Consider the following 24074-nt stretch of genomic DNA (forward strand, 5'->3'; position numbering starts at 1 on the left):
CTTTAAATCAGACCCCGAAGGAACATAAAAACATCCTAGAGAAAATCTGCAGTAATCATCTGCATTAAGAAAAGTATAGCAGGGCACTGTTCAAAAAGTATTATGAACATGTCTGTCTGTGTTGTAAGAGAGGAATACTTCAAAAAATAGAGAATTAAGTTGCCTGTAAACGTCTTGTGACTACATCATTTTCACTGAAAAAGTGGCTGCACGTGGTCCCTTTCCTGCAAAAGCCTGAGCTTCCACCACAAACCCATAGCAAAGAATTGCCCTGTGAAAGCAGAGGAAAAGCACAGGAGGGGGAAAAAATATAATGGAATATAAAGTGAGAGGTCAATGTAGACTCACTTGCTCCCACCCTCTTCCTTGGATTAGCACAAACAGTTGCACAGCCACAACCAACCAAAAAATGATCTTCCCCGATCTCGTATACCACATGTGGACTTTGCACTACACAAAAGCTTTGGCTGTCACAAGGCAGGGAGCAGGAATGTGAAGGCAGAGAGGAAAGGATTAGAGTTTACCTCTGTTTAAAGCACCCATGAAACTACACACAAGAAAAGCAAAACTATTTTGGAGATAACCTCAAGAAATTGGAATGGAAGTGTGAGTGGGAGAAAAGTACAAAGGCATGCCTTATATCAGATACTTTATGGTAATTATGTGTTTCTTTTTTGTGTTTCCCTAGGAAGGTTTGAAATCTTCCAATTTGGCATGTTGCAAAGTTTATTATGCTGCTATAATGGCCTGGAACAGCCAACTGCAAGACTTGCTATAAAATCAACACTGATAAGCAGTAACATTGTTGCTGCCTAATTTAATTGAGCTGAAAATTACAAAAAAGAATTAAATTCCTTCCTGATCATTTAGCATTTCAAAACTGAATATCAATATTTCATTGCCATAGGGTTAGAGATTTTTTTGGTTTGGTTGGTTTTAATAAAGGTTTTTAGAAACATCAAAACTCTTCCAAAATATTTATATTTGGAATTGAAGCACTGATCTAGAATTTCTTCCAGGGAAAATGATTAAATGCTCCCTTCCAAGTTTGCAATGGAAACATTGACGGATTTTAACAATAGCAGCACAAGTCAGTCTGTCAGACCACTCCACTTCCAGTAACACCAGGCAATTATTTTTAGGGCTACAAGCGATGCAGAATGACAGAGCAACTAGTTTCAAAACATTTTCACAACAGAACAAACTAGTCTGGCACAGTGATATCCTCTTTAAAAAGCCTTCAGTAAAGTTCTCAAAATGCAAACAGCGATCAAATGCAAAACTGCTCTGTTCATGGTTTCAAAATGTGCATGTACAGCTGCCAGAAAACTCAACATACACATACCTGTCTTCATCTAAACTGGTAATTACAAATGAAGGCTAAGAGCCTATATTAAGTCTTTCAGTATCTTTGGTTTAATTTTGCTTTTATTCCTTACAGTGTTTTTCCCTTAAAATTTTTGCTTTTCTGTTATAAAGAACAGGAGTTTTGTAAAATCTTGTCACCAGCTGGCAAAAGGCAGAGAGGAAAATATGCGTCTGCGTGTAGAGAGCAGGAATCCTAATTCTGTCTGTCTGTAAAACCTAAACACTCCATTCTGAGAAATTCAGACTTCTATTTAAACATGAAGAGGTCCTGGTGCTAGTGGTCACGTTTGAACCTGATGGGAATGTAAATGGGACTATAGTTGTCTTCCTAAGTTTACAGACAGAAGGTTTTTCAGTGCTTCCAGAGAGACTCATACCTTTACAAGCCTTTAAGGCTTTACAAAATGCATGTGCTGGGTGTCCTGCAGCTCTCAAAGCCTGCAACCCACTGACAGCCAGCCATTAAAGGGACGGTGACATCTTAAAGCTATACAACACGTTTTTTACATTAAAACTTTAATTTTAAAGTCTGAATCACTTTTTCCATTCTGTTCCTCATCGACGACTACTTGTAAAAACTAAATTATAGAGGTCCCTCTGTTGTTCAAAAGGGCCTTTTTTTCCAGTTGCTCTTGCTGCAAAGGCTTGGTTGGCAGTGCGGGCTCGACGCCGTGACCGCGCTGGCGGAGCCGCCTACGCTGACGGGCGCAGGCCAGGGGAAGAGTTTGTCTGCTGGCGTAGTTGCATCACCTCCCCAAACAACATCAGCCAGGCCGATAAAAGCCCTCTTCTGCCTGCACAGCTGCATCCACACCTGGGCTTTTGCCAACATATTGATGTCAGCGAGGATGTATGACTTTTTTCCACACCCCTGGCTGATACACAGTGCTTTGCTGGCAAGACATTCTGCAGTGGAGACCTGGCCAAAGTTTGGGGTTGTTTGTTTAGAAACAGTTTTCAAAAACCTTAAGTGAGTGCTTTCTCTAAAACCTGAAATCAAATTTGAAAAGTTTTGGTTTACAAACTGTAGTTTCTGCTAAAAGTCATTGTCAAGAGCTGTTCTTAAGTTTTTACTATACGGATCTCACAATAATTTGCAATACCGCAACATATACAAAAATACATTTATTAATTTTTCTTCGTATTCATTGCATCCTAAATTAAAACTTAGAACTCATGGATAGAAGGAGTGAATCTAAGCAACAGACCATTATTTCTTGTGACAATATTCCTGTTCACAAGAAATACCACTGTCACACTGGTTTGCCATATTTCCTCCTTAGTTTTCACTCCAAATGGTAATTAGTGATCGTTCTTTTTACACAGCAGTTTCCTTCCTGTCATCTTCAACAAACATCTAAGCAAAAAAGGCCAGTGACTGAATAATCAGCCCATCTGCTCTGTGATCTCCCCAGCCCATTCTGGAGCCAGCTGTGAGGAGCTCCCAAAACCCTCACCTGATCCCTGAGGGCCCTTCCCTCCAGCCCTCCACAGCAATGGGAAAACCACACGTACTTATCAGGAAAATGAAAAGCTCAGTGACGGAACAATCCCCATGAAGTGCCTTAAAACAAGGAGAATTGTCTGCCTGTGTATTCTTCTCAATATAAACCCCAAATGGGAATAATTGTAAGTACTGAAAACCAGCTGGCAAATATACTCATCTTATATGTGCCATTCGTCTTTCTTATAAACCATTCTATGCTTAAAGACTGCAAATGAGTCAGAGCAGGATTCTGTCTACCAAGGAACAGAAGAATCTCTTTGCTGTCAACAGATAAAAAAGACACCAAACCAAAATGGAATAAGCCCAAGAAATTCCTTTGGCCTGGGGGTTGATAAATACTGATCCCTGCTGCCTTCAGACTGAATTCCAACAGAACTTCAACAAGCAGAAGATAACTTGGACAACGACTGTCCCAAAACAGAGTACAATCACTACAGTAGCAATCCATTTAAGTCTCTAACTTCGTAAAATAAATGCACACATATAAAGTTATATAACATGCTAGCATTTAATTATGAGTTTAATCACTCAGCTAAAATTCTGAATGGCAAAAGTACCATGACTTTTAACAGAGTTAGCTCTCACACACCTACTCTAAGTTCAAACCATAAATTGCAGCATATATTAACTATCAGATTTAGCCAGAATTGCTACTTGGATCATCTTGTAGTATCAAAATCTCATCAGTAGTGTTTCCCTAGCTTTGCTCAGGTGACTAAGCTACAGGCACCTGCTTACTCTGCCTGACTTTGCCTAACCTCCCTGATTTTGAAAGCAGCACATTCAGTAACTGCCACTGATACAAAAATTACCATACTTTTTCTTTGTGGATGTGTACAACAGTGAGAAAAAGTATTAAATCTGGATTTACTTTTTGTTAAATTGGAGGTTGCTTGTTCATTTATTAATTTATCTACCACTTTAGGTTAGAGAGAGCTTTACATGTACAATGAAAGCAAGAGCTCATGAGAACAGAAGATGCCATACGTAGTGAAGCAAGACACTGAAACTGTGCATAGCTTAGAAAATAGCAACTCGTTTGGAATTAAATCATGTCCCCAGCAGAAGGAAGAACTCCAAGTGTTTAACAGAAATGAATGTTCATGGATGAAGACAGTTGCTTTATTACCTTTCTTTAAATAAGGAAACATTTAACCTTGATCACTTATCCTGAGCCAGCAAAATGACAGCTGCAGCGGGAGATGCCATTTTGAGTGTCCTGCACTATTCTGTTTCATGTTTTTCCTCATCATGTCTGAAACATTACAGCAAGCAAAGCTGAATTTCTGGAGGCCTCTCCAAGTTCAGTTCTCAGTGGACATGAGTCAACCAGCAGAAACCGAAAGCTTTGCTGCTGCTTTACTCTCATCTCCTGCCTGAGGGTAGCTTCTCCAACTGCTCTTCTTGAGTCTGTAAGCACTTGTCACAGGAAGATTCAGCAACCAAATCTAAGCATTTTCAGCATGACACCAGTATAAAGAGTATCTCAGAAGCTCCAGAATTCTGTTGTAAATCTCCTCAGGCAGGAAAAACCCTGATACCTGCCCCCTTTTTCTCCTTTAAACCGCTGACCTTAACTTCCCTTTGCATGGGTAAAAAATACGTTCTCATAGTAACACTGTAAGAGTCAACAGGACTAGCCAACAACTCCAGAAAGGGCTGGTGTACTGCACAAGGCAGAAACTACGGATATTGTGTTTTGTGATCACAGAGAGGTATTTGCATACCCAGGATGCAAGCCTATTCCATCTTTCTTTAGGTGGTGATGACAGGTGTTAGTGGTTCAGCCACACGGAGCAGAAACAAATACTGGGAAGATGCAGGACCCTGAGGGTGTAGGCTGGAACTGGGCAAAGACTCTACCTGTTACAAAACATCACAGGCAGATCAGGAGCACCTGGAGATCCAGCCCTATGTTTCTCCCAAAAAAATCCTCTAAATGTTCCATATCTTGGTATGAAAGAACTATGCTCAGAATACTACAGTTAGAATTGCAGCAATGATGGACTGCAATGAATAGAATGGAAATTAAGTAATCAAGGATAAAAAAAACCATATCACTCTGAACAGGGAAGCCCGCTTGCCTTAATAGATCAGTTTTAAGAGCAGCTTTGCAAGATAAAAATATAGGGTTATACCTTTTCTCTTGCTTGTATGTTACAGCCAAGTCCTATGAAAACTATTTTTCTAAATACAGGTAACAGTCATTTCCATACTAAGAGGAAACAAAACCGTAGGTGGATATCATCAAGCATCTATGAAGATAATAATATAAAAAACTTATTTCCACTCTGATATTTGTTTTTAGTTAATATTCTCTTTCTCCTTTGTTGTACTTTAACTAATTTCAACCAATTCACCAGTAAGAAAAATGTTTCTGGCAAAATCCAGGGAAGCAGCTAATGCATTCTTTCTGAGCCATTTAAAGATGCCCTTCCTTCATATACAGAAATGCATGAATGAGTGGGTACTTCTTGCAGCTTCCTTTTTAAAGAATCTTCATGAAGAGTGGCTCTATCAGCATCGAAACAAGACAAAGTCTAGCCTAATCCCCTAGTCATGGATCAGATGCTCCTAGCAATTTCACCTCTAGACTCTTCTGATTATAGCCCAAGCTCATTCCCCACTGAGCTGTTCTGCTTCCTTTCTTCAGGTCTTATGGCAACATAGCAGGACTGAACCTGCTCTCACCAGAAAGCAACAATTACTAGAATCAGAAAGTGTTGAACTAAACCATTCCAGCTTATTATAAAATGTCTCATTTTCATATTTTGACAGGAAATGGAACCAGTATTATTTAAGTTACACATTTAAAGCTTAATGCAACAGCAATCTTCTCCTAGCAATGAAAGAAAGCTCAATATCTATTTATATCCTTTCTGGGAAGACACTTGAAGAAGTGTGAGCATAATCCTGGCCACACTGAAGTATCTAACAAAACTCACAGTGATGCCTCGGAACATACTTTTTCTCCTAGAAAAAATAATAGGGTGTGGAGAATTTTTTATTGCTATTACTAAAAGAAAAAAAAAAAAAAAAAAAAAAAAAAGCTTCCTAACTTGGCAGGCAAGATGGTAACAATAAAGCAAGCAATGAGCACAAGGAACTCCTTCTGGTTCAGGTAGCTCTTCTAGAATCTCAGTGATAAATAAAAAAACTTCAAAGTTCCCAGGAACTCACTTACTCCATTGACTTTATCCCTTGTCAGGGATTTTTCAGTGCTCCACTGACTGATTCCCCTAGTTCAGAGACAAATAAAAAGTGCAAAATGCACAAACCTAGCCACATCGCAGCACAAGAGCTATCCCAAAGGAGAGCAAGGGGAGTGCTGAACCGAGATACATCCTGTTCCTCTCCAGATGTCAAGAACCCTCCCTTTCCCTTTCCACCTGCTCATGGTGAATCACAGCATCAGTCTTCCCTCTCAGTTTTATACCTGGATTTCCTGGACAATCCCTTGCTACCATGCCCTAGCCATGACAGAATTATAGACACATAAAAAGCAAAATATTTAAGTTTCTAAATATGAACAAGCTGCAGCAATCCAACAGCTAGGCCACATTAAAATAACCTAAAAAGAAAGTCAAGATGCTGAAGTACCCAAAGAAAGACAGCATAGTACTAAGACCTACAAGACAAAAAAAAAAAAAAAAAAAAAAGAAGTATATGTTTTTATGGTTAGCCCTTCACTGAGCAGTAGACACAAAAAAAGAATTCACTGCCAACTTCCTTCTTGATTCTAGTACATACACAGGCCTATTTTTTTCAGTGAAACCAGCCAAGGCTTTTGTTCAGGATCCAGAAAGCACAGAGTACTGAATATCTAGAGTATGTTGAAGTTTTTGTTCCAGCCTGAGGATTCAGATTACAATTAAAAGAAAACACATCCATTTTCAGAGAGAAGTGTAACTTGCATACTAATAGTTTATGCAAGTACCTGAAAGGTCCAATATGTGCAACTGAATCCAAATAATAAAACAATTCCTCCCTTGCATTACACATCTCTTGGTACATGTGAATAGCACGGTATAAAATCTTACAATGTTTTTCACAACAGGAAACATTCAAGATACCCTTGGTAGGAGAAATGCAATTAACTTAGAAACTCCTGGGTCACGCAGTAGTTTAGACTAGATCACAGATGGTAACAACAGAGCCTGCAAATCACATACAGCCCACAAGCACTTCTATGGCTGCTCAGAGGACAGTACTCAAGGAATAAACTAAAAATTATTCAATAAACTTTTCATAAGCATTAAAGAGGTTCATAGTGGTCCCTTCTCATTGTATATAGGACTCTGTTTTAGCATTTATTAAACAGGAAACTCTTACTCACTGCCTCCATTTAAAAACTCTTCAGACGCCAGCGTACTAAGACCTGAAAATAAATAATATGTATTATTCTCTGACTGCACTTACAGTATAATGGGAAGACGTGGGACTTAAATGTACGGAAAATGAGAGACATGGCTTTATCCTGGATTTTTTTTGGCTCCCCTGTAGGAAAATACAAGGGAGCAGGTAACCATTTCTCTAAGTAAATCCCACAAAACTAAGCTCTGGCAGTGAGACTCCTGCATCACATAAGGCAGTTACTTCTGTTCAGATCAGATTCTCATTAGAAGAATACTAATCTCCAGCTCTACTGCTATTTGCTCAATTTCTTTGTCATTATCTGTTATGAACTTTTACTTCCAGTGCCAACAAAGAGGGCCATGGACAATATTCAATCTGATCAAAAGATCAAGAGATTCTGTGATGTTTAAAATGCATATTTTTTATGGTTGTAGGTAGTGACATTTTTAATTTCACAAAGCATTAAATATGCCATCTCTTAATTGTTAGGGATACCATCCAACACTGTATTTTGGAGGTAAATCCTGCTAAGTCTGTATGTATATCATAAAAGTAGCAGAGTATAGATACAGACTCCCTGTCTTACTCAAGAACTGCCTAAAATCTGTATTACAAAAGCTGACAGTACAGGGAAAAAAAAGTTTGCTAAGAATGTTTGGCCAGTCTTTAGTTCTTTAAATTAATAGGATAGAAGGAAAGGAAGGAATAGAAGGAAATGCTTGAAAAAAACAAAGCTTAAAATGCTGCACAGAAGTTTCTGTAATATTATTTATTCTTCTTCCATATTGTATTAGACTTTAGATTTCTGCTAAATCCATGAGAGTATTGTCTCTTACTTTAAAAGTGTCACAGATTTTTGTCATGCACACAGGAGAATTTTGCAGCTTTTTAAAAATTATTTTCATACTTCTTTTTCCTTTTTTATTATTTTCCAAACTATTGGCTTTCCCCCCAAAATGTCACCATTCTGCTCATCTGGCTATCCTATCCACCCTCCCTCCACAGACAGCAATTATAGATAGGAATGGCACCGCACTGAAGATGCACGTCAAAAGAAGCATCTGCTTTTCTGGCAAACTCCACATTGTTGGTGGCATTGGAATTATTGCTATACTGTTTGTCACAGGGTTAGACCACAGATGGCTCTTTTGGCTGACACGGGATCCGCTGTGTCATTTTCTGTTTATTCAAGTTAAATAAATTGAAGAACTTGCGCCCGATCGTGCACGAGGGAGTCAATTCCTATCAAAATCCCTTTGTCTGCGGTCGCTGATTCCTTACGGGCAACACACTGCACCCAGCGTAGGAGCAGCACTGTTACTGTGAATCCCTCTGTTCTACTCTAAAGAAGAGAATATATATTCTTCCTGGTAAGGCCATTACACAAGTATTTAATAGGTAGCCCAGTCTATTCCTGCTGCTTTCTTTGACAACATCAATGGAACAGATGAGGCAGCCGGCTCTGGCCCTTTCCTCTGCATTCCTAAACCTTAATCTCCCAGAGACCACACCCTCCACCAAGGCCAGCATTTCCAGCTCTTGGAAAGGTGGCACATCAGACAAAAAAAAAAAAAAAAAAAAAGGTAGAAAAAGCCACTTATAAGAAATCATCATCAAGACTGAATCTGGATGCCCCCATGAAAAGGTACTTTGAGCTGCACAATTTATGCTTCAAAGTATACACCACTTTAGATATTTTATATATTTTATCCTTCCTGCTCACTTTGCAAATGATTTTCCTTTTCTAAAGGAAAGGAAATCTAATGTAATCAGCCAAGGACAAGCTGGTGTAGATGCACTGCCTGAGTGCAACACAAAGGTTACTGTAATTTTGATACCAAGGCCCAATTCTGCTGCTCAGCGCTTACGTGCCTATGTCAAGTTACAGCTGAACCTATTTCAGTGAGAACAGCATCACTTTCCACGGGAATAAATGACTCCTCCAAGAGCTGAAGAACAGGAAAGCAAACTCAGAGCATCACTGTCCTTCCTAGTTACTCCACAGCAATTATTTCCATAGTCTTTCACAGTATTTGCCATAGAATTGAGGTCAGCATGACCTATGCTGGACTGAAAATTCCATTCCTCTTTTTGCTCCTCACTTCTGAAATTTCAAGAAGTGTCCTTATGGTTTTAATATTCTGCAATATGATAAAATGCAGCAGATACAATTCATTATAATCGACACACTAAAACAGGACACGCACAGCATTGCTGGTAAAGGATTAAAGCAAGTCTCAGGTATAACTAGGAAAGTACATACTAAATTCAAGAAGTACTAGCAGTGTTAAATTCATCAGGCCTTCAAACCCCATTGCCTTTTACAGCCAAGGGAAAGGGAAGCACAAGATACTTTTACAATTATTTCAGCAAAGTCTGAAGTGACTATCAAGTAAATTTCAGCTAGGAGCTTGTGCTAATTTGTCACACTATTTTGACATTCATGGAATCCATGTATGAGACTATGTTGCTGCAAGTGGTGGATATATCTGCACACATTATATACATATATATGTATGTAGTCTGACACTGAACTTGTAATTTGCTACGGGAGAGCAACCACACCTCCATAAATGTGATTCTCCTCCATGGCAAAGCTACCAAACTGAACAGGAGCAGGGAAAGCCACCAAACTGAACAGGAGCAGCCAGGTATTATTAAATTAGCAATACAGTTTTAAAACATGAGCTCAGTAGAAACTTTTTAAACCATCAGACTCATAATGTAAGGAGTTGTCATTTTCCTGCACTTGCACATATCGGCCTAGTTCCACTCTTACCCGGTGGTTCTGCATTCATTTGCACAAGCTGAAAATCTCTCCAGAAGTTTTATAAATTTCAACATTGCATAGAACTGACAGACCAGAAAACAGAAGTGTATAATGTGGGTAAAACTTCTCTATATCAGGCTTTTCTACAGAGCACCAGGGAGCAAACTCTGCTTGGTCTGCATGCCACAACACGCACACCGATTTTCGTTGGATCGTCATGAGACTGCGTGTAGCAAGTATGAGACTGCAAATGACATTCCCAAAGCCTTCTAAATGACTCCCAACACTCGACGTGGGTTCCTAGAATAAGAAGCAGAAGCTCAAATGTCATTTGAAAAGAACTGGAGTTTAATTTCACTGCTTCTAAAATGTTTGCCTCCTGCATCATTTCCCATCTGGGAGGGAGTGTGGCCTCGGTACGGGCACCTGGCTGCAGTGCCTGCAGCGAGGGTGTGACATGGCAGCAGATTTACCAAAGATTTTCATTAGTTCAACTGTATCAGAGCAGATACACGCACCATGACACCTCCAGGACACACAAGGTCTAATCTGTGCTCTCGGGGAAGGCAATGAACACTGCAGTGCTGTAAGTGTGCCTCATACCCAGCAAAAGTGATTTAAAGAGCTGAGAAAAAGCTGTGCACCGGCAGCACCCAGGACAACTCTTTCCAAATTTCTGGGGCAAGGGGCCACCATACTACTTTTGACATTTCTCAGAGATGATCCTGCACCATTAGAGAGCCATACTAGAGCTGACCGCATCCAATCTTTTTGGCCAAATGTTCCCTACAGCATATCCAGCATAGCTGACATTAAAGGTCCATTTTCTCCAGATGTATGATGTAATACAGTCACACACAGGATACCCTGTGCTCGTCAGGAAAAAAAAAAAACAAGTGGTCTGTCACGCCCAGAACAATTTGTACAGCTTTCTCCTGTGTAGCACATAGAAATTTACACTCATGAACTAGCACCACAGGACAAACTGCAATCAGTTTAGCACGACAAAAGCAGCTATGTTTAACTCTTGGGAAAGATTGAAACAAGAACAGCTCATCCAGCCAGTGAATGGTTCAGGTACCTAACACCACCCTTCCTGAAGCTGCTGTTACTAGAGAAAATGCTGTGAAGATGCTATAGACAACTCAAGACGTTCCCAGTTGATCAGGAAACACTAGCAGCAGAAAATGTAGCTTGACAAACAGCAAAAAAATATACACAATTTCTCTCATTTGTCACTCCTTTGCCCTTGAAAGTGTGTTCAGTTATACACACATAAAGCAGTTCTACGTACATTATTTTAGATCTGTGTATCCCATATATTCAAATCTTGAATTAAATTACAGGCTGTTTGAACACCATGGATTAAGACATTATCACCTAATTTTTCTGTCTCCCACGAGCCTTTATGAACTGCTGTCTTGAAACATCTGCTACAAAGAATACCAGGAAAACGTTGACATTTGGAAAATTTTATCCCAGAAAAGACAAGAAAGTAATAATTTTTGTCTTTAGGTACCTTCAAAATCATGACTTGCTTGGTTAGGATTGGTTTAGCTTCCTAGCAGTCAGAGGGAAGCATTTTCTGCTCTCATTTCCCATCAGTACCTCTCTTTTGTCTCCCAGTACTCAGTGGCTAAGCCCTCTGATACATTTTTCTCTCTCTCAATAGACAATTTTTATGCACAAGAGTGAAAAAGGAGCATTACTTAATTTCTTTAAGGTGAACTTTAGATCTTACAGTAATACAAAAATCACTTGCTTCATTACCAGAATGCTTAATGGAGCGATCACTTTTCCGGCATCATTTCAGGGAACTGGCACTAGGATACTCCAGAACACAATGCTTATAGTACAAACACTATTTAATCCCATTCAACTTGGATCAAGCAGGGCTTGTTAGCATTTGCTCAGCATCAGTCTCAACAGATCCAGGCTATTTCTAGCAAAACCATTCTGTTGTTAAATGAAAGCCAGTTTGGGCAGCATGTCTACAATCGTGGCCTAGAGAAGCTGATTTTAGGCCTGTTTAAAGCACAAAGCTGCTGAACATTCATTTAAGACAATCTGTGGGTGAGCTCTTTTGAATTTTAAGCCTTAGCAAATAGGAGCATGACACATTTAAATTAGAAGCAGTAGTAGTCGTAAGAGAATCTAACCAATTAGTATATCTAATCATCTTTATGCAAAGTTATGAAAAATGTAAATATTTTCCTAAATGCAAGTGATCAAGAGTACACAGATGAGAAGGAGTTCTTTAATACATTAATGCAATTCACTACAATACTGTGAACACAACAAATCTGGGGACTTGATGAAACATAGCAAGGAGTTTGCTAAAATCAGCATAGCAAAATCCAGCACATAAGCCTACTTTTATAGATCAAGTCTGCTTCTCCTTACAAATAAGGAAAATGGTATTCCTTCAGTAGGATGAAATTACCAAAGTTGTAAAGGTGGGCCTTTAATTAAAAATGAAGATTCATCCAGAAAAACAAGAGCAGGATTTCCAAGGGCAGGTGACTTCTGGTGGAACTCCCCAGTAGGTATCTAGCTGCGCACTAGGAGCGATTTGCCTGCACAGACCTTTGATGTCCTGAACATAGCACCAGGTCAACTAAGAACAGCATGGAAAGATGAAATCTTTCAGACATTACTGATTGGGACTGTTAACATGGAAATTCAACTCCTGACAAAGCTGTAAAGTAGAAACAGCTCTTTCTGAGGTATCTAGGATGTTCAGATAGTGAAAAGGAAAAGAGCAGTATAGGGATGTTAAAAAGCTTTAAGACGGATGGTTAGATCTACTGGTCTGATAAAATAGCTTTGGTGCAGTACCAAATAAAGAACAAAGATGGCTTTGCTGGTCCTGCTGGCAGCTTGGCCTTCAAGTCAACCTCTCCCTCAGCTGGGCTAAAAAGATCCAGCTGCAACAGAAGCAACTGGGGAGTCACAGACCAAGATTCAAGGAATTCAAGATTCAAGGAACAGTTTAGGTTGCCATTACTTCAAAAAGCAGCATCCTTGCCTCTATGGTTGCTTACTCTTCCTCCTGGTATCTCCCCCTTGCTCATCAAAAGAACAAGGAGAATAATAATAATAAAAAAAAAAAAATTAGAAAAAAAAATACTACTTTATTTACCAATGGTGCTGACTCATGAAAGTGGTAATAGAACAGCATTCGGCTGTCAAACAATCCGGAACGAAACCAACGCTGGCTTTTCATACACAACTGCAGCAAATACACGTGGTACTTCTGGCTGAGTCTTACAAGTAAGGCAACAAGCAGCATGCACAAACCTGTCTGCTAAAAGTAAGTAAAATCCTGTGTACACATCACATGCAGCAATGCTGCTCTGGACTTAGGGTCAGATTTTCCTTACAGCCTGATCTGTAACAAACACAAGTCAGTCTTTTCTCATTCTTTAAAGGATAATGTTTTGGTAGATGTTTATCACTTATTAGATCCAATACTTTCTGACTGCTGACTTTTTACAAATGACAATCTTGTCCAAAATCCTTGTGCGTGCAATTCAAAAAACCCCCATGATATTACTTTATTTATAATTTCCTGTTCTTCTTGTAGCTGTAATTTATACTGAATCATACAAACAGAAGAGTTGTTCTAAGTCACTTCCACAGCCCTCATCAATTATTCTCGCATATTGCCTTCTGATTTAAAATTTCACTCTTGCTTTGATCCAAGAGACAGAATTTTCTGCTCTCTTGCAAACTACTGCTCTAACTCATGCAGCTACTTTTTAACTCAGATTTTGAATTCTGAGAGAAAAGAATAGAATGAGATCCTAATAATAATCCTAAGAATATCATTAAGATGTCAGAAAGTCAAGCCACACAATATGACGTATTCTGAAATTAAAATGTTCATGACTTCACAGTGTATGATAAGGAACAATCCCTTTTACACCCAGAAACTTAGTTGTGAAGATCAGTTACAAAGATTTAGCAGCTGTATGCTAAGCAAATGCAGGATGCCATTCCTTGGTGCATCCAAATAGCTGCTGGGGGAATGTCTGACTGCACAATGAATCATTGTCAATTCCGAAATTAAAAAAACACAAGAATTAGATAACACCTAGGAAAGCTTCCAGACGTACTACTAATACAACATTAATAATATATGAGAAATTCAACTGCCAGGCAGAACTGGTCGTGGCAGTGCAGGTAACAGTCTGACTCAGACGTGTGAGCGGCGACAGCTACGAGCAGAGATGATCCAAGGAGCGCTCACAGCGGCCACCAAAGTGTCCAGAAAGCCCTGCAGCCAGCAGGCCACGCATCAGCACAGCTGGCACAACAGCTGCAGCACCTGTGGGAGACAGCCTCCACCTCTGGGGGGTGCAGGGACACGTGTCTGGTGCTATGCATGGATAGATGACTAGTGAGGAATAAATCGGTTCATTGGGGCACAGAGCCTAACCCATGCACAATTTTAATAGTCACGCTCTTGCCCTTGGTACAAGAATTCAGCTGAGGAATCATACCTCTGAACACACCAAAGAGTTATAGATGATAGAAAACACTTCTAATAAGTACATCTGGAATTGATATTTAACTTTAAAACACTGCAGTGAAAGGGAATCTGCCCAGCCAATGGCTAACTTTTTAAGATAAATTAATCACTTGCCTATGCTTACTGCACAACCCCAGTCCTTAGCAACTGCTTTCAGGTTTGTCTTACACTGTGGACAATTTCAAGGAATCAAATTTTCAATAAGTATGCTCGGCTGCACTTTTCTTAGCAGTAATTCTACCTTTGCAGCTTATCCATCTGCACAACAGCTGGATGTTTAACACTGATAATCTTGTACACCACCATTGGCTCACTACAAAAGTCACCATAAATTGAATGATCATGTATTGAATTTCCTTTAAAAAACCAAAACAAACAAAAAAACCCTACAAAAACAAACAAGCAAACCTCCCCAAACAAAAAAAACACACAACAAAAAAAAGCCCCAAATATTTGAATTTTGAATTTATTCAATTTAATTGGATTTCAAATTTGAAATGGGACAACAGAATAATGGAATAAGGACCTCCCAGTTTAAAAATAAATAAATAAATGAATAAATAAACAACCCCTAAGGAAGTTCATTTCATAGGAAAGATAAGGCCATAAAACCACTAAAGATAACTAGATTAAATTTCTGTAAAATCTAAGCCACTGAACTTCAGGGAGTTATTCCTGTTCGCAGTAATATTTTCACAGTTGACTGCATTTCTGCCCAACAAACATCTGCCTAGAAATAAAGTTACCTACTGCTAACAGTAAACCAACCTTTACTCTTTTCGAAAACTAGAGTTCTACATAGTTTCAACAGTCCAGTTTCTTGCCAAAATGAACTTTGCCATTGTTATTAATCTGGAAATAGCAATAATAGAGTTCAGATGAATGTTCTCATAGACTATGAAGAAACTACTTACACAGTACATGACAGGCAGAATTTGAACAGAGTTCTCTCATTCCAAATAATTTGTTCTATCCTGAGCTTCAGGGGACAAACATAGACATCTTTGTAGGTATGTGTGCATGTGTATATAAATATTATTTTTCAAGATACTTTGTCCTAATTGCTGTAGTATCTGAACCACTTGCAGGTGTTACTATACTTCTGTGCAAAATCTGAGACGTAGGAAACTAGTATCAGCAAGTACTTTTGAAGAGCTAAACCTTAACAATTTAGTCAAGATTATCTAAAATATCAGTGACAGGGACATTTTGAACTTCAGGTCACCATCTTATATTTATGAATAACTTTTATAGGTGTGGCTGACCTGGGACTTCTACTATTACCCAGGACAATGACACAACACAGCACTTATTTCAGGGAATGAAGAAGGTGGAGATGGATTCCATTATTTTGAAAGAGGGTCAACAGAGAAGTCTCACGCCAAAATAATGTCTTTTGATAGAAGGATAAGACACACAGATTAGCTTGCATCTAATATACTGAAATACAAAACCATACATTAATAATACTAAATAATAAAGCTGCAACAGAAACATTAAACCAGAAAGCACCGAATTGTCAGGAGCTTCAGAGCAGGGAACTCCCAACAACTTCCCAGAATAAATAAGGAACGGTTACATGAGAAGCCAGAGTGCCTTTTGTAATGACCACGCCACTCTATAGCCCTAAGTGACTTCTGAGACCATGACACTCCACACCCGAGAGATCTAAGAACAGTATGTTTGCTGGCGATCTGACAAACTCTGCTCCGAAAGTTAATGTGATTTTGTCACTACAGCAATTAAAATATCGACCTAACGCTGAAACAATTACTTCCTTAACCATTTCCATCTTGCATTAGCCTCCACAGCATTGTAGAATATTGTAACTGGGAATGGAGGCAGCTCTTAGAGCACTTCAAAAAAAGCAAAAAGCCCCTGCATTCTTCTATTGGTGCCAATATGCCCTAGGTATCACTAGCACCTTTAACCAGCTGAAATTCTGTATACTGAATAGCATCTTAGTATTCGTCACCATTAAAATTACTGAAGATTTCAAATGTGTTCTATAGCTCCTCAATACTGCAGGATATAACTGGTTCTCTCATCTCAAAAAAGTCCCTAATTCCGGAATATTTACACGTACATGTGTGCATTGGAGGCATTGTCACCCTAAGACAATAAAGAAATCTTATAATTTATATTTTTGTTGAAGTGAAACTTTTCTTAAACCTCAGTTTTGATAAGTGCTTCTCACAACTAACATTCAGAGTTGTATCTCCTGGAATGCTAAAGAAAAGCCTTAAAACTGCCCCTGTTTAAAAGGTTAGTACCTAAGCAATCATACTTAATACCTATCTCAAACGTTTTTTTTCCAAATTACACAGAAGACTCATCTGGAAGACAGACCACTAAACACTTCAAAGGATCTTGTGTGCTGGTGGCTGCTTTCGTACCAGACAGAAATCCAAGGAGCAGCGTGCCAGCTCTGCCAAAGCCCAGTTTATCCGTGTGGCTTTTCGGGGCTCGCGGGAGGCACGTCCCTGGTACCCGGTCCCTGGCCAGGGCATGGCACCAGCCGTGTCCCTCCTCTCGCACAGCACGGCCACAGGGGCCGAGTCAACACAAACCCGTCCTGGATGTTACTTCTACACTACACACTTCAAAGAGTTTCATGTTGTAATAGGTTATTTAAAACCTTGGCTAAGTGATTAGCTGAGCTAAGCCAGAACAACACACGTTCATGTGGCAATACACACAGTTCCAAATGGGTCACCGTGGCCGTGCTCGAAGGTGGGCACACAGGTGACACACACCTGCCAGTCACCTGCAGCAGCTGGAGCAACAAGGTCTCCCCCACTCCCACAGTAGCCCACCAAAATAGCTGCTGCACAACTGTTTAAAGCATTATTAGCAAATTGTACACATAGGCAGAAGAGAAAGAAAAACACCACAAGACTTAAATTCCTTCATCATTTCATACACGGGATCCTCTTTGCAACACACCAACCATGTCTTTAGTGCTCAGCTGAAGAGCACTCCAAAGCCTGGGCAGGCAGCATTGCACCTCGGGATGCTCAAGAGACATCACTGCTTCCAAAGCAGGAAAAAACAACCTGGTGAAAGAGGCATCACTGACTTACAAAATAAAAAGCAGTATCTACCCCTTACCCTTCAAGTGGATTAAGTATAAATAAAATATAGAGAAATACAGACCCAAGTCTCTTCTCCAAACACAACTGGAGGTGACAGGGTTGGACAATAACCAGCCTCCCTGAGAAGACTGGAGGTTGTCTGCCACGTACCTGCATATAAGGTTAAAGAAACTTCCAGCTTCTGTACCACCATTTTGTTTGGCTTTTTTTTTTTTTTTTTTTCTTTTTTTTTTTCTGTTTTAATATTTCTGTGTTTTCATTTGTAGACTTGTAAAGAAGGATCTGCCTTTGACTTTACCCTTGCCTGCCTGGTGTTTGGAGTGATTTTGGATTGTTGCAATGCCACAAGCACAATCTGACAAAGTTTCTGTGGGTCAAGTAAACCTTAAAGCAGGATTGTGAATCACCTCAGAGTAGCCAAGAATCTATAAAGACTGCTTCAGTTTTTCAAAGGTAACTGAATAATCCTTCACCAAGTTGCAGCAGCCTTCCTGGGAGCTGCTAAGACCACAGGCAAGAAAAGTGCCCTGCAGTGACACACAATCCTGACAAAAGCTCCCTTTTGACGCTCATTCAAACTCACACCTGAATCCTTATATTTCACCCCTCAAGCACCATAAAAATGGAAATGTCATACACATACCTCGAATATCCTAAAGGACTGAATTCTAACAGTTATGCTGTAGTACCCAAATGACAGAATGTATGAGCTGTAGTTAACCGAAGGACTCATGTTTCCACTTTATTGAACAAAGCACCATATGGTAAAGGAGATTCTGATATAAAAGGACAGAAAACAATAGAAAGTAAGGAAAGAAATAAATCCCTTTCTCATCTAAGCAGAAAAAAACCCACACAATAAGCTGTGAAAGTGCCATTGCCAATAAGAGCCACTGTAAAGAAACAGAATCAATGGTGAAATAAAGTTACATATATTTAGTTGCAGTAAAGAAGCATTTAATTTCACAAGCAGGTAAGCATCAGGTTAGACTAAGTTTGACGCCCACCTTGCCCTGGTGTTCCTGCTGTTTTTCAACAAAGGAAAATGAATCCCAAATGAGGCTCCCCAGAACGTGTTGTTTGTTTCCACTGCAACCTCACAAAGTTCTATAATTCTATCAAATAAGTAAATTCTAAATATTCTATTTGACACATAATTTTTCTAGAGCAGAATACTTTAAACAAATAAGACACACACCAGTGATTTCCTAAACAATTATGGTTACGTGTACAACATAGCTTTTATGAGGACATACGAACAAAAAGGTATCACTATAAATCATTATTATATATTTATGCATTTCTGTAGTTCTCAGCTATTATTTTGCAAAAGTCCCTAAAGCTGATATATCTTTACACTACATCATAAATTCCAAAAAAGACATTTTTGAAATGTTGCAACTATATTTTTGTTTTGAAGAGCTTGTAAGACTTCAAAATATTTGCTAGATATTTTTAAGCCAACACATCTTAATGCACAGGTTAAGTCTTAAAATCGGTATAGAGTTTTACTGTTAAAAATTAATTTACATAATCAGTAATAAAAGTTACTAAATTTAAATTTCAGTTCCTAAAAATAAACTAACTCAAACTGGTAACAAACATAGGTAATTTTGAATTTGTTTAAAGCAATCTCTCACCAGCATTCAGTTACTTCAACTGCAGTTTAAAACTACTTTGTGAGTCAATACACAGCTGCAGCTACACTGCCTTAACTGCAGTCTCTGGAGGGAAACAGCTAAAGCTGTGCTAATCACAGTAACCAGCCCTTAGAGCACATGATTTTTTTTGTTGTGTGTATGTTTCCTAAGTTGCTGGGTTAGGAGGCTTTGTGCTTATCTAATCCATGGTTCCCCTCCTCGTTCCTCCTTTATTTCTAACTCATCCCTTCCCTTTCCTGTTGCATCAGGAAGCTGCAGATACAGTGGCTTCTGCAGGGCTGTTATAATAACCACAGTACACTGCAATTCTGAAACGTATGCAAAATAACTCACAATTACTTCAACATGGCTCCAGAACTTGCAAATATGCTTCTGTTGGCTTTCTAGAACACTTCTGACCGACACTTCTTCCAAGATCAAAACATCTCTATGCACCTCTTCATTAGGATAACAGATTTTTAGGCCTTCACACTGTCCCCCAAGTAACATATTTTAAAACAACTGACTGTAGAAAAGGAGAAAAACATTCATAAGAAGTGGGAAACAGATCCATGAGGGAACACCCATTAGAGGTTCCTAGTCTCCATTGACTTCTTTTGTTGTACACCATCTCACGCAACAAGCAAAAGTCAATTTCAACCACAAATTTAAAAGAGGAAAAAAATGCAGATCAAAACAGTTTTAATGTCAAACAATTATTATTTTTATTTACTTGGTTGCAGCACTGTGCGGATGTTTTACAAGCCATCTCAAGCTTTCAGGAAAGGATTTTCCACTCCCTTCCTTCCTTCCCCTCTCCTCCCTGCCAGCAGTTACAGTTTAAAGGATCTAACTCTTCTGAAATGTGTTAACTCAAGCAATTTTTTTAACAGTTGGAAGTTTCAGGGGGAAAAAAATGAACCCAAAACAAAACAGCAGATGTTCAAGGCACAGACTTCTATCTTCCCTTCCATGTGAAACTAAATGGCAAAGACATACTTTAAACAATAACATTTCCAAATAGACAAAAAATATATTGTTCATCTTGTTAGAAATACTAAACAAAAACTTCAAATTGCCAAATACAGATAAGACAATTATATCACTTTTCATAATCTATAACATCATGCCTGAACAAGATAAAGTGTTCCCTTTTATTTCTTTCATTCACATTTTGTTACAAGTATAGAAACCCACTGACTGAGTAGTTTTGCTCCCTTGAGAATAAAGCAAAACTTCACAATCTTAATAGATGCACTTAAAAAATTGAAAGTAGCTGGAACTTAATGCAGTTCAGTTTTGTGAAACCCCCGGTAGAACCTTTAACATTGTATACAATGCAAAGGGAAATAGAGTCTGTCACCTCAGGCCGGTGATACAAAATTACAATTCTTACAGGTCTGAGAGAAAGACACAAAAGGAAACAAATCCAAATTATTTCTGTAACCAGGGATATCTGCTCCATCTTAGGCACCTCAGCCTTCCCCCACCACAGCCCCATCCACGCACAGAGGAGGTGTCATGTCAAACCCCTCTGGGCACAGACTGCTCCGTGGAGCTGCAGTTTTGGGTTGTGACCATGCCCAGGTCTTGCAAGTTTAATGAGGTTCCTCCTCACACACACAGACACCACACACAGAGGGCAACTGGGAAATCACAAAGCAGGATTACAGGTGGAGCTTCTTGATAGGTTAAACCTATAGATAGAGTTACAGGCTAATCTACACTTTTAGCCTGAATTTGGCAAAAGCTTTCGCCGTTTAACTGTTAGAAACCCACCTTAACCTTCAACTTTCAGAAAACCCAGCCTGCCACACAACACTTGATATTAACAGAGCTACATGAAAAGATCGATCAAAAGCTTCGTCTGTCCCCCCATACGCAGATCAAACATCAAATCAGTGTTAAATTCCTCACAGGCAGCTACACCCAGGTAATCCTCTCAAAAGCAGCAAACTATGTAAATCTCCTTACGCCGGCGAGATGAACATTGCACTCATCACAATGTAACTAGAAGCACTGTTCCCGGGCCAAGGCACGGCAGCGGGCCGAGCAGCCCGGCTGCGCCGGCAGGACCCTGCCCGCATCGCCTCCTGCCCAGGCCTCCGGAGCCGCTGCTGCCTTCCTCCTCGAGAAACCTGAGAGCGCTTTAAAATCCCTAATCAAATAGCTGGAGCAGCTCTGCTGATTCAAAGAGCAGATGGCAGGAGAAAGCCTAATTTTCCATTTACCATAATTTTACAGAGTGTAGAAATATTTACTTCAGAGGAGCGCCTCCCGATTTACATGAGAATGACAAAAGTGGGAGGAGGGACAGAGAATCGTCTCGTTCTCAACAAACCAAGAGCTAAAAAAGCCTGTATTAAGCAGTGTATCGTACGTCATTTTGTTTCCCTTTTATTGTGGATGCACACACGTGCATTCTTTGCAACAGCTCAAGTAACCTTGATAGCAAAAATATTAGTTTACACCTATCTTTTTCAGACAGGATGTATGGCTATGAGTGTTGTGATAGGTTATTATTGCAGATACAGTGTGGCTACCTTTCAAATTAATTCTCAGATGAGCTGTCACTCATTTAAGCAACATCTCAATTTTAAGCCTAGTAAGAGTATTTTTAATATGCCTGTCTGCCCATAATTCAGGAAATCCTTTTAGGCAGAGACCACATTTTAGTATTTCTTACAAGTACTACAGAAAAGAGAATTTAACCAGGCCAACCAAATCAGACCTCAAATTGAGAATGTTGACTCACTCCTACTCCCCTGAGTTGTACAGTGTAGATACAACAGGTAGCAAACATAATATTATAAGCAAAGATTTGTTTATAAAACAAAACACAGTTGTTTGGGAAAACAAATAGAGAATATGGGTACAGATGTGAACCTACTCTACCTATATGGCATTTTGTCAATGTTTAGAATTGAGGTAGAAATCCACATTATATTACAATGCCTTAAAAATAAATCAGGTTAGTGTCACCTTGTCTTTTATCAGTTAATCACTCATTTTTTCAACTGAATCTGCTATAGACTCTTAAAAATGAAACAGGATAGTACTAAACATGAAGTGCTCTTTTATTATTCTGATACGTATTAAAATCTCAATGGAGACATACAAGCTGCTCAAAAGATTTTAATTTCTCTTATAAGTTACTTAAAATTGTTTCAGCTTCACATACTGCACACTGTTATCATAGGAAATCCACTTACTCCATTTAGAGACATCAGCTGACAATTTTCCTACACTAACAGTACCTAGTGTCTCAGGCTAAAGCTCAACTACAATGCAATTATCTGAATATGGCTTACACAGAGCATACAGAGACTTAATCTCAATGTTCCTTAATTATCAAGAGTTGAAAAATTAGGCTTGCAGCACTCTCCAGCACTGTTTGACATCAGCTCACCCCTGCAGGTGAAGTCTGAGTGAAAGGGAGATCAGAAAGCCATTTGCTAATCAACGTTAGCGTACATGAATGAAGTTAATAGGAGTTTTCCATGGACTTAACTGGAGAAAAGCACAGACCCTGGCTCCTTATGTAGGAAGTGTTTGAGCAGAGAATAGCTACACACTAACAAAAGAAACCTTTGGTACCCAGGGTCTTAAGCCCACATAATACCCCTGCATTCATTTCTTTCTCTGCCTATTGGGGGAAAAGGGTCTGTTTGTTTTTCTGATTCAGTCGGCCCTTTTAGCTCTTTGAATCTAAGGAGTGCACTGTGAAAAGAAGAGCATCTTATCAGCCTGCTCCAGACCAGCAGGCGAACTCACATCCACACATAAAACACAGCCCTGCCAGCACGAGGCCTGGCCCCACTGCCCTCGGCTCCTGCCAACACCCTGCCCCGCGCCCGACACACTGCACAGCCACACAAGGGGCCTTCCTTGATGGATGGTCCTCTCAGGGAGAGCGCGAAATTCTATCTGATGCACTGGCTTCATTTATAAAGTATGCGGGAGCACCAGAGACAAGATGATCAGCATGGGCGTATCCAGGACATTTATTAACAACAAACCAAAACCAGAGCACACAATCAGCGTGTTTTGTTATGTATGGACTTGAACACTTGGAGTACAAGATGCAAAGATAACTCCATGCACTGCTGGGCAGCATCTGCAGAGCGCTGCTGAGATAACTTTTTGATCCTTATCAAAAAGGTATTTCTATAAAATAACAGGGAGGAGAAAGGAAATAGCAATTTTTACTTAAGCTTCAAGAAAATGTGAGAGTCTAACTCTGTCTTGAAGGTTAGCCACACAGATCATGTGTCATGCCAACAATGCACCAAGAGTTCAAAATTTCCAAGTCTATGTCCTGATTACTTATATGAGGCCCTCCACTGTGTGCAGCAGTGATATCTAATTTCCTATTTCTACCCTTAATGCATTCTGACCCCAAACAAAATAGGACAAACTTGCCCAGTATTGCTGACTGAACCCGTCAAATTACTCATTTCAGCTACTAAGTGCAGCAGACATGGAGGGATTTTTTTCCTCACCTGGAAAGAAGCCTGCCATAGTATTTTTGGCATGCTTTGTCAAGCCGGTAGCTTGTCAATGACCTCTACTCCATTTACCCTCTGGCACACGCAGAGAGCACGCTTCCCCATTAACTTAAAAAGTAAGGGGTTTTGTTTCTCTTTTTAATTTAATCGAAAAGTCAATGAAAAATAATGCACTAAGCCGTAAATAACGTAAGATTAATATCAACATCTCGTCTCGTGTGCAAAAAAAGTGCAGCCAAAGACAAACGGTACAGCAAGGTTGTAACGCAACTATTTCAAATATTTTATTTCCAGCG

General features: G+C 39.5%; 1 protein-coding gene across 5 annotated transcripts in view; it reads right to left on the reverse strand.

Moving 5' to 3' along the window:
- RBMS1 (RNA binding motif single stranded interacting protein 1) overlaps nucleotides 1–24074 on the reverse strand; it is a 144468-nt gene that overhangs the window by 67082 nt on the left and 53312 nt on the right. The window lies entirely within an intron of this gene.

This window comes from Hirundo rustica, chromosome 7 (assembly GCF_015227805.2).
Source record: "Hirundo rustica isolate bHirRus1 chromosome 7, bHirRus1.pri.v3, whole genome shotgun sequence".
NCBI classification, from domain to species: domain Eukaryota; kingdom Metazoa; phylum Chordata; class Aves; order Passeriformes; family Hirundinidae; genus Hirundo; species Hirundo rustica.